This window comes from Chiloscyllium punctatum, chromosome 7, assembly GCF_047496795.1.
Source record: "Chiloscyllium punctatum isolate Juve2018m chromosome 7, sChiPun1.3, whole genome shotgun sequence".
In the NCBI taxonomy this organism is placed as follows: Eukaryota; Metazoa; Chordata; class Chondrichthyes; order Orectolobiformes; family Hemiscylliidae; genus Chiloscyllium; species Chiloscyllium punctatum.
In genome coordinates this window covers 47450887-47466691 of record NC_092745.1, presented here as the reverse complement: position 1 = coordinate 47466691, position 15805 = coordinate 47450887, and the positions used below count along the sequence as shown (strand labels likewise).

Sequence of the window (15805 nt, the reverse complement as noted above, 5' to 3'; positions counted from 1 at the left end):
CACTCCCAGGAGCTTGACACTCTCCATTCTTTCCACCTCTGTGCTGTTAATGTGTAGGGTGACATGAGTAACTTCCCGCCGAAAGTCAATAATAAATTCCTTGGTTTTGCCAGCCTTGAGAGTTAGGATGTTCTCAGTGCACCATTTTTCCAGGTCTTCAACCTCCTGTCTGTAGTCTGTTTTGAGATCATCTGAGAATCAACTGCCTAGAGTAGTGTCATCAGCGAACCTGTAAATGGCATTAGTCTAGTATTTGGCAACACAGTCATGGGTATACACTGAGTACCCAGGGGGCTGAGTACGCACCCCTGGGGGGCTCCAGTGTTGAGTGTTAGTGAGGATGAAATATTGTCCCCAGTCCTCACTGATTGTGGCCTGTGGGTCGTGAAACTGAGGATCCAGTTGCAGAGAGGGGGGCTTAGTCTGAGATCACTAAGTTTAGTAATCAGTCTTGAGGGAATAATAGTGTTGAAGGCTGAACTGTAGTCAATGAGTAGGATTCTTATGTATGAAGCTGTTTTTGTTGTCAAGATGTTCTAGGGAGGAGTGAAGGGCAAGTGATATGGCATCTGACATGCATCTGTTGGTCTGATAGGCAAATGGGAGTGGGTCAAGAGTAGTGGGGAGGCTGGAGTTGATTAATGCCGTAGTGGGGAGGCTGGAGTTGATTAATGCCATGATCAGCCTTTCAATGCACTTCATGACCACCGAAGTTAGGGCCACTGGGTGGTCGTCATTGAGACATGCTGCATGAGCCACCTTAGGCACAGGGATGATGTTGGGCCTCTTGAAAAAAACAGGGACAATGGCCTGCTGCAGGGAGACATTGAAGATGTCAGAGAAGACCTCTGCCAGTTGATCTGCGCATGCTCCGAGTGCACAGCCTGGTACTCCGTCTGGTCCCATTGCTTTCCTTGGATTCACACAAAGGAACACTGATCTGACCACTAATGCAGTGACTGTTGGGATAAGTTCATCAGGGTTTGTCAGAATAGGTGTTACCTCTCTGCCGAAATTCAGCTCAAAATGAGCATAGAAGGCATTGAGATGATCTAGGAGGGATGTGTCATTGTCTGCTATCTTGCACTGTCTCTTTTTAGAACCCGCTATGTCATTCAGTCCTTGCCGTAGTCACCGGGTGTCTGTCTGGGTCTCTAGTTTGGATCAGTATTGGTCCTTGGCTGTCTTAATGGTTCTGCAAAGGTCATACTTGGATGTTTGTATTTGAGTGGGTCTCCTGATCTGAAGGCCTCATGCCTGGTTTTTAGCAGGTTCTATATGTCCTGATTCATCCAGGGTTTTCTGTTGGGGTACATTGATCGATGTGCAATCCTCCACATACTTGCTGATAAAGTCTGTGACAGTGATAGTAGACATTCAGGGACAAATGTTTGTAAGGCACTGAATAAATCTACCAATCAAAATATGAAAGGCTTGTATGCAATTTGGTTGTGCAATTACAATATTGGCCGAATCATTAGGTATTTCCTTTCATGTCTTGTGAAAAAGTTGTTTCAGAATTGTTGAACTCAAAGGTTTGCTGATTATACAAACACAAAACTATAATAGCATATTTGCCATCAAATAGGGAGATGGTAGTCACTACAAATTGAAATGTTTATTGTTCATTTGCGTGCTTAAGTGATTTTCTGAAATGCCAATGATTACGTATTTGTTCACGGACCAATTTATATGTAAGCAATAGTTTATCATAAGCTTTTATTTGAATAACCCATGGGTATTAGCAATGTGCCTTGTAGATGGTCGAAACTGCAGCTACTGAGCATTGGTGGTAGTATGATCGAATGTTTGTGGATCCAATGCCAATCATGTGGGCTGGATTGTCCTGGATGGTGTTGAGCCTCTGAAGTGTTGTTAGAACTGCACATCCCAGCAAGTGGGGTGTGTTCCACCACACTCCTGACTTGTGCCTTGCAGATGGTGGATGGACGTTGGCCAGTCAGGATGTGCATTCCTTGCATTTCAATTAATAAATTAACAATGAAGATTTGCTTCCTAGCTTCTGACCTCCTCTTGTAGCTACTGTAGTCCAGCTTTGTTTCTGGGTCAGTGGTCATCCCTGGGCTGTTGTTAGTGGGGGTTTCAATGATGGCAATTTCATTGATGGGTTTTACAGGGTAGTGTTGAAACTATTGCTTATCAGCCTTCTGAAATCCAGAACAACTCTCTCCTTTCTCTTTCCGCAATGAACAAATAATATTTTGTAGGCAACAGGGCACTGAACAGTTTAAACAAATACACCTTACCAGCAAGAATTTCTCTTTTAATGTTGTGCAAATGATCCTATGAACAGAAAATCATTCATGCAGAAAATAACATTGAAGTGAGGTTTTAAGATCACTCTGTGCGCAGAGTTCCATCTTCACTAACAGACCTGGTTTTGGTAGTGAATTGTATTCTCAATAGTTTGTCTTCTAATGATTCCCAGTGACTTAAATAGCTTCAGCAAATGGCAAAAATTGATTTTTCCTCTTTCACAACAATTCTGCAATCAAATGCATACTTGATATATCTTGAGCAATCTTATCATCCAAACATTTTTTGTTTTCTTTAACACATGTGCATCTATATTTAGAAGTATGCTGCATTATAGAAGATTTATGCCACTTAACTTTTTTGAGGTTTTCCCAGGTGCAGATGTTGAAAGATAATACTTGCTTTGGATAAGTGAAAATAGGACGCACTTCAGTTAGTGCCATTTGGGTTGCTCCATATCCTAATTGTAGTTGGACAAATCTATTAGTTTCAACAGCAGAACTTTGTATTATTCGATGAGTTTGCAAATTTGATCATGCATTTTATTCTGGTGCATGTATGCTGAATGTTTTCAACCAATGAGCAATGTGAACAATGGTGAGTCAGTTGGGAAAATGTGGTCAGATTGGAAGAATGAGAATCTCGAGGTCATAAAAGGTCTGATTCTGCAATCAGCGCTTGAATGGTGAGATGAGAATTTTGCTAATGAGCAGTGAGAGATTGATTTGCATGCATTTACATCTTATCATCGCCTAATCTCCCCTCCTTGATATGCAGTACCTTATTCTGCTGAACGGCAGAATAGCAGTTCCAGCTCACTGCTTGATCCTCTGGCCCTACATCTCGGACAGCACTCTCCAACTTTACACCTTCGATTCCATGGACTAGCAACACATTGCATGATCGCACCATCAGAGGTTGACATCAGAAGTAGAGGCCATAGGTTATGGTGAGGGGAGAAAGATTTAAAAGAGACACACGTATAAGATGGTGTGTGTATGGATTGAGCTGCCAGAGGGAGTGGTGGAAACTGGTACAATTACAACATTTTAAAAGACCCCGAGATGGGTACATGAATAGGAAGGGTTTCGAGGGATATGGGCAAAATGCTTGCAAATGAGGCTAGATTAATTTAGGATATCTGGTCAGCATGGACAAGTTAGACCAAAGGGTCTGTTTCCATGCTGTACATCTCTATGACTCTGAGTATCTTGTACATGGTAGACACTGTGTAGTTACTGAGCATTGGTGCTGGTATGACAGACTATTTGTGGATATGGTGCCAATCAAGTGGGCTGGTTCATCCTGGATATGCGTCAGACTAGCCATTTTTTTCCTGAGCCTCTTTCCTGTTCACTGTTGCTCTCTGATAACCGTGCCCTTCTGATCCATGCTGTCCCTGCCCATCACTTGTTAAATGTGGTGTTATCTGCTGGTTCATGAAGCTATTTACCAGTTGGTCCTTGCCTCTTCAAGCACGTTTCTCTGCTTATTATTCTATTGACTGACGCATGACAAAAAGAAAAGATATACTTATTCCATACAAAAAAGTTGTAAGCGTTGAAAAAAGACATAATGCAGTAATTGCTGTCTTTGAGACAGAAATTATTTTCTCCTTTCTCTCCCCTCCCCTAGATTTTTTTAACCGTTTCTGGTTCACTCGTGCTTTTTAGATCTTTAAGACTGATGCTGTTCTTTTTTCTGATGGCCGAAATTGTTCTATTGATTTTCTCTTTTAAGCAACGATAGATGCAACCTGTAAGACCCATGTAGCTCCTGACCTGCACCATGATAATGCTAATTATATACTTGCATTACTCCAGTAACATATTTCATCTTATATCAACTTCTAACATATCCCCCTTGACGTGGAATATGTGAAAAACAATTTATAACGTCAAATCAGATTTCAGAATCGAATATCAAATCAGTTAACTCGAGTTTTGACAGCAACAAAAACAGAAATTGCTGGAAAAACTCAACCGGCCTTGCAGCATCTGCGTTGGTGTTGGAGAGTTTTGACCATCTCTGTTTTGTTAAAGTGGCAGGTATTTGATGCTAAACTGTTCCATCAGTTGATATATTGCCTTGACATTTGCCACAAAGTTGCAGTGTTCGCCTTTCTTGGTCGAAAGACCATTAAATAATCTTTAGCATTCATAATCTTTCCTGTCCCTTGTTACCTTCATGAAAGAATGTCTATGTAAATATTTTAAAAATGGCATTATGAATTCCTGCATTGGCGTGTGGTCCTTTTCTTAAAAAAAGTTTACTGACAAGACCAAAAGAAGAACACTGCTTGTTGTGCAGTGTGTTGTAATGCACAACAGCAGCTCATAAAACAATACGACAGAAACAGACAACGTTCAGGGATGAATAAAACATGCATAGTGAACAGTGATAATTAATGCCAACTGCAAAAGGAAAACACTCCAACTCACCCACCCACACACTGAAACTTAGATCCAGCATTGTGTAATGAGGAAGGATTAATTAGTAATTGCATTGGAAAAGACTGACCATCATAAAATTAAAGACTATGTTAAGTTTAAGAGCAACATAGCCAAGTACAAGAGAAGAACTTTTAAACTTAAGTGGAATGAATTGCATAGAAATGTGGGAAGAACGTATTGAGATTGATTGGATAAGTAGGTTCAAAGGTACGGCGTATTAGTAATGGAAACATAGAAATAGATGTACTCCACAAAAATATGGCTAATTAAAAAATAAAAATTCAGAAGGAAATATTCATCTACGGCTTACGAGGGAAGTTAATCATCGTAAAAAGAGATTTTTTTTTATTTGTCATGGAATGCAGACATTGTTGGCTGGCCTGACATTTATTGCCTTTCCTTAGTTGTCTTTGATGAAGGTGGTGGTGAGCCGCACTCTTGAATTGCTGTAGTCCATATGCTGTCGGTTGGTTCACAAGGTGCTAACTGAGGAAGCTTGGTGACTTTTAGGAGTGCACCATGTAAGCAGTATACACTACTGCAACTGTGTCTCAATATTGGCGGGAGTGGACGTTTGTGGATGTGGTGCCAATCAAATGGACTGCTTTGTTCTGGATTCTGTCAAACTTTCTTGATTGTTGCTGGAGCTGAATTTATCTGGGAAAGTGTGGGGAGATTTACACTTTGTAGATGGTGGACAGGCTTTGGAAAGTCATGAGGTAAGCCACTCACCACAGGATTCCTAGCCCCCTGACCTGTTCTTGCAGCCACTGTATTCATATGGTGAGTCCAGGTGAATTCCTAATCAATGGTAACCCCCAAGATGTTGATATTAAGGGATTCAGTGAAGATGTCACCATTGAAATTTACATGATAATGGTTGAATTCTCTCTGTTTATCACCTGACATTTGTTATGGTGCGAATGTCACTTGCTCCTTTTCATCCGGAGCCCGAATATTGTCGAGGTCCTGCTGCATTGTTGGACATGGACTATTTTAGAATCTGAGGGGTTGCAAATAGAGCTGAACATTGTGTATGGTCTCAGGAAGGTGTGGTGAGAATGTGAACAGAGGTGCGACAGATTGTCGTTAGTTCTAAGATGGAACAGACTTGGGAGTCAGGATTGGCCAATCAGCAATTCTTCCTGGATATGAGGTTGACATGTTTTATGCTGCCACTGCCAAAGAGGAGTCTGAGAGGGGACATGATTGAAATGTATGACAGGCATCAACAGGATGGATGAAAAGAAACCTTTCCCAATGGAGGAAGGATCGATGACCAAATTTGAAGTAAGGGGCAGGAGGTTTAGAGGAGTTGTGAGGGAAAATATTTTCATCCAGAGGGCGATGTAAATCTGAAACTCACTGCCTGTCAGTGTGGTAGATCCAGAAACCCTTGTAACATTTAGGAAGTGTTCAGATGTACACTTGTGATGCTCAGGCATAAAAGGCTATGGGCCAAGTGCTGGAAAATGGGATTAGATTTTGAATTAGAATTCGAATCCCTACAGTGTGGAAACAGACCCTTTGGCCCAACACATCCACACCAATCCTCCAAAAAGTAACCGACCCGGACCTCCTCCCCTACCCTATATTTACCCCTGACTAATGCACCTAACCTACACATCACTGGACACTATGGGCAATTTCTGGATTAGTGGTGCTGGAAGAGCACAGCAGTCCAAGTAGCTTCAAAATCGACATTTCGGGTAAAAGCCCTTCATCAGGAATAAAGGCAGTGAGCCTGAAGCGTGGAGAGATAAGCTAGAGGAGGGTGGGGGTGGGGAGAAAGGAGCATAGAGTACAATGGGTGAGTGGGGGAGGGGATGAAAGTGATAGGTCAAGGAGGAGAGGGTGGAGTGGATAGGTGGAAAAGGAGATAGGCAGGTAGGACAAGTCCGGACAAGTCATGGGGACAGTTACTGAGCTGGAAGTTTAGAACTAGGGTGAGGTGGGGGAAGGGGAAATGAGGAAACTGTTGAAGTCCACATTGATGCCCTGGGGTTGAAGTGTTCCGAGGCGGAAGATGAGGCGTTCTTCCTCCAGACGTCTGGTGGTGAGGGAGTGGCGGTGAAGGAGGCCCAGGACCTCCATGTCCTCGGCAGAGTGGGAGGGGGAGTTGAAATGTTGGGCCACGGGACGGTTTGGTTGATTGGTGCGGGTGTCCCGGAGATGTTCCCTAAAGTGCTCTGCTCGGAGGCGCCCAGTCTTCCCAATGTAGAGGAGACCGCATCAGGAGCAACGGATACAATAAATGACATTAGTGGATGTGCAAGTAAAACTTTTATGGATGTGGAAGGCTCCTTTAGGGCCTTGGATAGAGGTGAGGGAGGTGGTGTGGGCACAGGTTTTACAGTTCCTGTGGTGGCAGGGGAAAGTGCCAGGATTGGAGGGTGGGTTGTTTGGGGGCGTGGACCTGACCAGGTAGTCGCGGAGGGAACGGTCTTTGCGGAAGGCGGAAAGGGGTGGGGAGGGAAATATATCCCTGGTAGTGGGGTCTGTTTGGAGGTGGCGGAAATGTCGGAGGATGATTTGGTTTATGCGAAGGTTGGTAGGGTGGAAGGTGAGCACCAGGGGCGTTCTGTCCTTGTTACGGTTGGAGGGGTGGGGTCTGAGGGCAGAGGTGCGGGATGTAGACGAGATACGTTGGAGGGCATCTTTAACCATGTGGGAAGGGAAATTGCGGTCTCTAAAGAAGAAGGCCATCTGGTGTGTTCTGTGGTGGAACTGGTCCTCCTGGGAGCAGATCTGGCGGAGGCGGAGGAATTGGGAATACGGGATGGCATTTATGCAAGAGGTAGGGTGGGAAGAGGTGTAATCCAGGTAGCTGTGGGAGTCGGTGGGTTTGTAAAAAATGACAGTGTCAAGTCGGTCATCATTAATGGAGATGGAGAGGTCAGGAAGGGGAGGGAGGTGTCAGAGATGGTCCAGGTAAATTTAAGGTCAGGGTGGAATGTGTTGGTGAAGTTGACGAATTGCTCAACCTCCTCGCGGGAGCACAAGGTGGCACCAATGCAGTCATCAATGTAGCGGAGGAAGAGGTGGGGAGTGGTGCCGGTGTAATTACGGAAGATCAACTGCTCTACGTAGCCAACAAAGAGACAGGCATAGCTGGGGCCCATACGTGTGCCCATGGCTACCCCTTTGGTCTGGAGGAAGTGGGAGGATTCAAAGGAGAAATTGTTAAGGGTGAGGACCAGTTCGGCCAAACGAATGAGAGTGTCGGTGGAAGGGTACTGTTGGGGACGTCTGGAGAGGAAAAAACGGAGGGCTTGGAGGCCCTGGTCATGGCGGATGGAGGTGTAGAGGGATTGGATATCCATGGTGAAGATGAGGCGTTGGGGGCCAGGGAAACGGAAGTCTTGGAGGAGGTGGAGGGTGTGGGTGGTGTCTCGAACGTATGTGGGGAGTTCCTGGACTAGGGGGGATAGGACAGTGTCAAGGTAGGTAGAGATGAGTTCAGTGGGGCAGGAGCATGCTGAGACAATGGGTCAGCCAGGTTGGTCAGGCTTGTGGATCTTGGGAAGGAGGTAGAACCGGGCAGTGCGGGGTTCCCGGACTCTGAGGTTGGAAGCTGTGGGTGGGAGATCTCCTGAGGTGATGAGGTTCTGTATGGTCTGGGAGATGATGGTTTGGTGATGGGGGGTGGGGTCATGGTCAAGGGGGCAGTAGGAAGAGGTGTCCTCGAGTTGACGTTTGGCTTCAGCGGTGTAGAGGTCAGTGCGCCAGACTACCACTGCGCCCCCTTTATCCGCTGGCTTGATGGTGAGGTTGGGATTTGAGCAGAGGGATTGGAGGGCTGCGCATTGTGAGGGTGAGAGGTTGTAGTGGGGGAGGGAGGTAGACAGGTTGAGGCGGTTAATGTCCCGGCGGCAGTTGGAAATGAAGAGGTCGAGTGCAGGTAATAGGCCAGCGCGGGGTGTCCAGGTGGATGCAGTGTGTTGGAGGTGGGCGAAGGGGTCCTCGGAAGGTGGGCGGGAGTCCTGACTGTGAAAGTAAGCTCGGAGGCGGAGGCGACGGAAGAATTGTTCGACATCACGGCGTGTATTAAATTCATTGATGCGTGGACGGAGGGGGGATGAAGGTGAGTCCTTTGCTGAGGACTGATCGTTCGTCCTCAGTGAGGAGGAGGTCTGGGGGGATGGTGCAAACTCGGCAGGGCTGGGAGCTGGGATCTGGTGTGGGTGTAGAGCTGGGAGTGGGGATGGAACCTGTAACTGGAGTGGATGTGATGGTGGGGGGAATGGGGGTGGAGTCATGAGCAGGGGTAGTGTTCCCCTTGGGGTTCTGGGGGGTGGGGATAGTGACAGTGGGGTCTGTGGGGGGCATGTCAGCAGAATGCAGGTGAGTGGCGCTGGTGGGGGCGGAAGTGGTGGTGACCATGGCAGTAGGGGTGGCGGAAGTCACTGAGCATGTGGCATCAGCGATGATGTGAAGGGCAGAAGTGATATCAGGTGTGATGCATGAGGAATTGTGAGGGATGGAAGTGGTTGTGGGAGTGGCCATGATGGGGGCGGAAGTGACATCATCAATCAGCGTGGGGGTGGCAGCTGCATCAGCCGCATGGCTAATGGTGGAGTAGGTTCCAAGGGCAGGGGAATCTTCTGGAATGTTTGAGGAGCACTGGTTATGGAGGTGGGTGGTTAAAAGTTTGTTGTACTTACAGTTTTTGATGTTTGAGATGGAATTGAAATACTGTTTGTACTATGGGCAATTTACCAATCCTGCACATTTTTGTGATTATGAGAGGAAACCAGAGCACCTGGAGGAAACCCACGTGGACATGGGGAGAATGTGCAAATTCCACACAGTCACCCAAGGCTGGAATCAAACCTGGGTCCCTGGTGCTGTGAGGTAGCAGTGCTAACCACTGAGCCACCGTGCTGCCCAAAATATTTAGATTGTGTTTTCATCGGTGCAAATTCATTGGGCTGAAAAGCCTTATTCTGTGCAATAGACCCTCTATGAACCTATACTTGCCTTGGAGATGATAGAGCAATGGTTGAGTACATCAGTTCTTGGGCTGAGAGGGTTGCCAAGAAGTGGGACTGATTAAACTGGGCCTCTGCTTTTTGCAGTTCAGAAGAATGAGAGAGAACCTCATTGAAACATTCAAAATTCTGAAGGGATTTGGAAGGGTAGACATTGAATGGTGAGTATTAAGGCATTAATTATTTATAACTGAGATGAAGAGTAATTTCTTCTCTCTGCCAATGCGTTGTTTACTGTAGAGAGTTGTGGATTCTACATCTGAGTATTTTCAAGGCTATGAGAAGCAGTCTTCTGTTTTCTCAGTGAATCAAGGGATACTGAGAGTTGATGGGAGATTAGAGTTCAGTGTTACCAAAAAGTCACCCTTTTTCTTTGCTCGGTGACACAAGCAGACTTAAGAAATTATGTGGTGTGTTCTTGTTCCTATTTCTTGTATTCATAAACAAAAGAAAAAAAGATTTAATTTTTTTTTCTTATCTCTACAAGAAATCTCAGGAATACTTTTACAGAATGTTGGAATACAGTGACTTTAGTTATGAATTCAATTTATCTTCCACAATAAAAATGTTATAGTCTCCCTACCGAACAACAATTTTTCATAAGATTCAGACTTCCAGTAACTAGCTGAAAGAAGATGCAACTCAATTTCACATTTTAAAACATTCTCTGTAATAATTAGCTTTAAAAAATCGACAAAGCTCCATTTTCTTTCTGTAGGCAACTTTTGCTGTCATAAAGTATAAATTAAATAAATCTATTACACTTACCATACATTTCACTGTCCTCAGAATTAAAATCCTTATTGCAAGTGTATCCCGTCTTTGCAGAGTCATAACTTCATGTGACCATCTCCAAGCACTTTCGTCCATTTTCTGAGAGTTCCTTCAATTCACCACCAGCAGTTAATCCACTTCCAATGATTCTTCAGCCCACTAGCTGTCTCAGAATGGGTTTCCAGGAATCCTTAGATAGCTGATAACCTTCCACTAGACACTATCTTCCTCTAACATTTAGCTAGTGTTACCTCACAAAGCCAAGCAGCCTCCTCTCTGCCTGCGGGCCACACAGAATGACTGTTTGATTAGATTAGATTAGATTCCCTACGGTATGGAAACAGGCCCTTCGGCCCGACAAGTCCACACCGACCCTCCAAAGAGCAACCCACCCGGACCCATTCCCCTCTGTTTCCCCTTGACTAATGCACCTAACACTACGGGCAACTTAGCATGGCCAATTCACCTAACCTTCACACCTTTGCTTTGGACTGTGGGAGGAAACTGGAGCACCCGGAGGAAACCCATGCAGACACTGGGAGAATGTGCCAACCCCACACAGACAGTTGCTGAGGCGGGAATTGAACCCGGGTCCCTGGTGCTGTGAGGCAGCAGTGCTAACCACTGAGCGACCGTGCTGTCCAAAATTTGATTGCAATCCTCATTGATTTGAAGGGAAGCCTGTAATCTTAATATTAACAGGAGCCTCCTCTGCATTGTTCTCAGTGGCAGCATAAAACACACCAAACTCACATGCAGGTAGAATAACTGATTGGCCTATCGTGATTCCCTCCAACCCTATTTCTTCTGAGAAGTAAATGGACAGTTTGTAGCATTTTTCTGGGACTTTGGGAAACTCGGGCAATACTTATGGTCAACTCTGAGACTGCGACCATTGTCTCTAACTGCAAATACGTGGAGACTTCTTCTCAGTTTTAAAAACCAAAGCCTTTCATTGGTGTCCAGCAACCAAAATGGCAGACTCCAGGACAAAACAGAAATAGCTGGAGAAGCTGAGCACCTGTGAAAAGAAATCAATGTTTTGGGTCTGGTGACCCTTCCTCAGCACAGGGGGATGACTGCCTTCATTCACCCTAAATTTAAAGCTGCAGATCCAGTCCAAAGATGTGTAGGTTATGTAGATTGGCCATGCTAACAAGAAAAGTTGCCCCATAGGATGTGCAGGCTTGATGGATAAGCCATGGGAAATGTGGTTGTAAGGTGGATCTGGGCAGGATGCTCTTTGGAATGTTGGTGTAAACCTGATGGGCTGAATGGCCGCTCTGCTCTGTCAGGATTTTATGGTTCTGTGAAAGCATAATGATCTTATTCAGCTCATGATTATAACACTAACAGTGAAATGTTTGTTGGTGCACTGAGCCGGAGGATACCTGTGCTCATTTTGGAAGCAATTAATATTTCATGATTTAGGCAAAATGAAGAAGACATTGAACTTGAAATATTAATTCTGCTCCTCTCTCCATGAATGTTCCTAAACCTTTTGCGCTTCTGTGCTTGTTCAAGATTTCCAGTATCCGTAGTATTTTACTTTTACACGTTGTACTCAAAGTGTGCATCTCCTGTCTCTTGGGAATGATTGGTGAAGGGTGCAATTGCCAGTAGAATGTCGTCGTCTTTGTACCTGTTGAGGTTGATTTTCCATCATTGTTGTGTTGTCCGGAATATAACGTTTGTGCTCCAACAAGTCAAAGCCCGATTCAGAAGCGCTCCATTTCCAATGGAAACCAGGACTTATCCGTTCTAATTTGAAAACTGCATTTTTAGATCTAATAGAATCATAGAGTCATACAGCATGGAAATGGACCCTTCGGTCTAACCAGTTCATGCCAAACTAAACTAGTTCCACCTGCCTGCTGCTGGCCCATATTCCTCCAAATCTTTCCAATTCAAGTACTTATCTAAGTGACTTTTAAATGTGGTAACCATACCGTCCTATGCTTGGCCCACTTCCCTCTAAACGTTTCTTCATTTATCTACTTACCTAAATGTCTTTGAAACATTGTGGCTGTGCTTGCATCCACCACTTCATCTGGAAGTTCATTCCACACCCAAACCACTTAATGTGTAAAAAGAAAAGTTGCCCTTATGTCTTTTTAAAATCTTTCTCCTCTCACCTTAAAAATATGGCCCCGGTCTTGAAATTCCCCATCCTAAGGAAAAGAAACCTGTCCATTCTTCATATATATGCCCCTCATGATTTTATAATCCTCTATAAGGTCACCCTTCCAACCTCTTACACTGCAGTGGAAAAAGAAGTCCTAGCCCTCTCGACTCTCTGAACTCAAACCCTCCATTCCCAGCAACATCTTAGTAAATCTCTTCTGAACCCACTCAAGCTTAATAATACCCTTCCTATAACAAGCAACCAGAACTCCATACAGTACTCCAGAAGAGGTAGATTATTGGAACAAGAAGATAGAATACAATCCCTACAGTGTGGAAATAGGCCCTTCAGCCCAATAAGTCCACACCGACACTCCGAAGAGTAATCCACCCAGACCCATCCCCCAACTTTTATATTTACTCCTGACTAATGGACCTAATCTACACATCCTTGAACATTATGGAAATTAAGCAAGGCCAATTCACCTGACCCCCACGTCTTTGGATCGTGGGAAGAAACCAGAGCACCCAGAGGAGACCCACGCAGACACTGGGAGAATGTGCACAGGCCCACACAGACAGTCACCTGAGGCTGGAATCGAACCCAGGTCTCTACCGCTGTGCGGCAGCAGTGCTAGCCATGTGCCATCCCTAAGATATTTTACTGCTCTCTTCTGAAGGAAATAAACTCGCCCAGAATGTATTTCAAACTTGCTGATACCTTATTTATGTCACTAAATGGAAAGTAAAGTCATTTTTATGGGTGCAAGCTAAAGTAGGCCATTACAATTTTAGAATTGTCTTTGTAAAATATTGCAATACATGGTTTGATGATCATTTAAGTAAAGATTAATTTGAGAAATGACACTCACATTGCACACTGTGAGCACTTAGGTAATTGCCATTGACATTGTATGGGATCCATGAGACCAATGGGGATAACTGCACAGTACCTTTTGAGGTCTGATTACACTCAATTTTATTTCAGTTGTCAAGGAGCCATTTTGCCTGGTGATAATGATGCAAGATAATTGGTGAATCAAGGATTGCTTTAGAGTCCCCGGACTCATTGCTGCGAAGAAAAAAATTGTACAATTCTGAGATGTAGCCATGAGTAGAATACAGTGTACAAAATGAAAATTAAAAGCTTGAGACCATTTTTTTTCACATTTGAAATTGCAAAGACCATAATTTGGATTGCACCCAAACAGTCCCACACAGCAGAGTGGCAGCAAAATAGAAATGGGATCTCTTCAAATCAGAATTGATTGCTGTAATTCAGTATGAAACCCCTTGGACCTTTTTGAAAAGAGGAAAATTAGTTTTTAAAACAGCAAAATCTATTCACTGTTTTTCCTGTAATGGTACACGGACCTCTGCTGGTGAACAAAAGACATGAACTCTGCATGTTTTATTATGCTTACTTTAAAATACTGCATTGATTCCTTCCACGTGTTCCCTCCTGCTCGTTGTTTGAGTTGCAACACGACTTCAGTCGTATTTGTTTTAAGACCTTGCATTCCACAAGCTCAACTTCATGAACATCAAAATGCTTCTGCTGATTAGTGTAAAGGAAACTACTTCAGGAGCAGCTATATCAACACACAACACAGCGTTATTGGCATCTAGCACACTTAGAGTCAGAGTTATACAGCGTGGAAACAAACTCTTCTGTCCAACTCATCAATGATGACCAGATATCCTGACCCAATCTAGCCCCATTTGTCAACACTTGGCCCATGTCCCTCTGAATGCTTCGTATTCATATGCCCATCCAGGTGCCTTTCAATGTTGTACCAGCTTCCACCACTTCCTCTGACACTCGTTCCATACACGCACCACCCTCCGTATGAAAAACTTACCCGTTAGATCCTTTTTAAATCTTGCCCCCCGACCCTCACCTTTAACTTATGCCATCTCATTTTGGATTCCCCTCCCTTGCGAGAAAGGCCTTGGCTATTCACCCAATTCATGCCTCTCATGATTTTATAAACTTCTGTCAAGTTACCCCCTCTGCCTCCGACGCTCCAGGGAAAACAGCCCCAGCCTGTTCAGCCTCTCTCTGTAACTCAAATCCTTCTACCTTGGCAACATCCTTATAAATATTTTCTGAACCTTTTCAAGTTTGACAACTTTCTTGTCGCAGGGAGACCAGAATTGAACACAGTATTCCAAAAGCGGCCAGACCAATGTCCTATATGGCCACAATTTCACAAAATACATTCCATCGGGAAATTGAACAATTGGCTGGCATTAACACCTGACTGTCTGTGCAGAAAATCAGTCTGAAACTTTATGGGAGACTGGTTCAGAGGAACCTCGATTTATGCAAAAGAGATGGGCAGGCACTATTTTGTTCAGATAATTGATTATTCGGTTAATTGATTTCCTCTGAGGCTCGGAGTTTTCTGTGAAGTCTGCACCCCATTCAGGAGACTAGGCAGCAGCACACTGCATGCGAGACCCCGCCCCACAACCCCCATCCCACCCACCTGCTGCCAACCCTGTCCAACACCACCCCCCCAACCTTGTCTGCTCCCCTTCGCCCCAATCCCGTCTGCGCCCACCCATCCCCAACCCCGAACAACATCATCCTTCCCCCCTTCTCCCCCCCCCCCCCCCCCCCCCCCCCACCCATCCCCAAAATCGTCTGCTGACCCTCACTTGCCCCCCAACCTCGTCCGCTTCCATCCCACCCGGCACCAAATCCTGTCCAGCACCAGTCCCTGCTGCCACCTGCCCATCTCCACCCTTGTCCACTCCCTGCCTGCCCCCAAACCCATTGGCTCCCACCCAGAACACCCCCAAGTATGTCTACCACATCCCCCCACCTGTGCCCAACCTCGTTTGCTCCCCGCCACGCCCATCCAACACAGAAGTCCAAAGTGACAGTCACCCGACTGTAATTTTGTGCACTCTCGCCCTCTCATTGCCCAGACCCCTCTGCGTTAACTCTACCAATTCGCCTGGTTTGGTGGGAGGGAAGGGGTTTCCGATCACAGTGGCTGCCTCTTCTACTGGGAGTGGTGGGCATTGCAGAGGCACAGGGGTGTTAGACTGCCTCATAATGGAGGCGGCTGTAGATTTTAAAGCTGACCTCGGAACGGGACAGCTTATGGTCTCGCTGTGGTTTTCTCATCCTACCGTCCTGATGATTGATTGACAGGAGGATCCATGTAACAGCAT

At 45.2% G+C, this 15805-nt stretch overlaps 1 protein-coding gene across 1 annotated transcript in view; it reads left to right on the top strand.

Moving 5' to 3' along the window:
• The window catches only part of astn1 (astrotactin 1), a 2276897-nt gene that overhangs the window by 1433938 nt on the left and 827154 nt on the right, over positions 1-15805 (top strand). The gene's annotated exons all lie outside the window — the stretch shown is intronic.